Source organism: Chrysochloris asiatica, unplaced genomic scaffold (assembly GCF_000296735.1).
Source record: "Chrysochloris asiatica unplaced genomic scaffold, ChrAsi1.0 scaffold03388, whole genome shotgun sequence".
NCBI classification, from domain to species: Eukaryota; Metazoa; Chordata; class Mammalia; order Afrosoricida; family Chrysochloridae; genus Chrysochloris; species Chrysochloris asiatica.
Window position 1 is genome coordinate 4,083 of NW_006411906.1, and position 292 is coordinate 4,374.

Below are 292 nucleotides of genomic sequence, written 5' to 3' on the forward strand. Positions count from 1 at the left end.
CCAACTCATAGTGACCCTATGCACAACAGATCGAAACATTGTCCAATCCTGGGCTAACCTCACAATTGTTGCCACGATTGAGCCCAGTGATGCTGCCACTTTGCCAATCCATCTCACTGGGGGTCTTCCTCTTTTTCTCTGACCCTCCACCTTACCAAACACAATATCCTTCTCCAGCAACAATATGTCCTAAGTATGAGAGGCGAAGTTTGGCCATCCTGGCCTCCAAGGAGCACTCTGGCTGCACTTCTTCCAACACAGATCTGTTGGTTCTTTTGGCAGCGCATGGCAC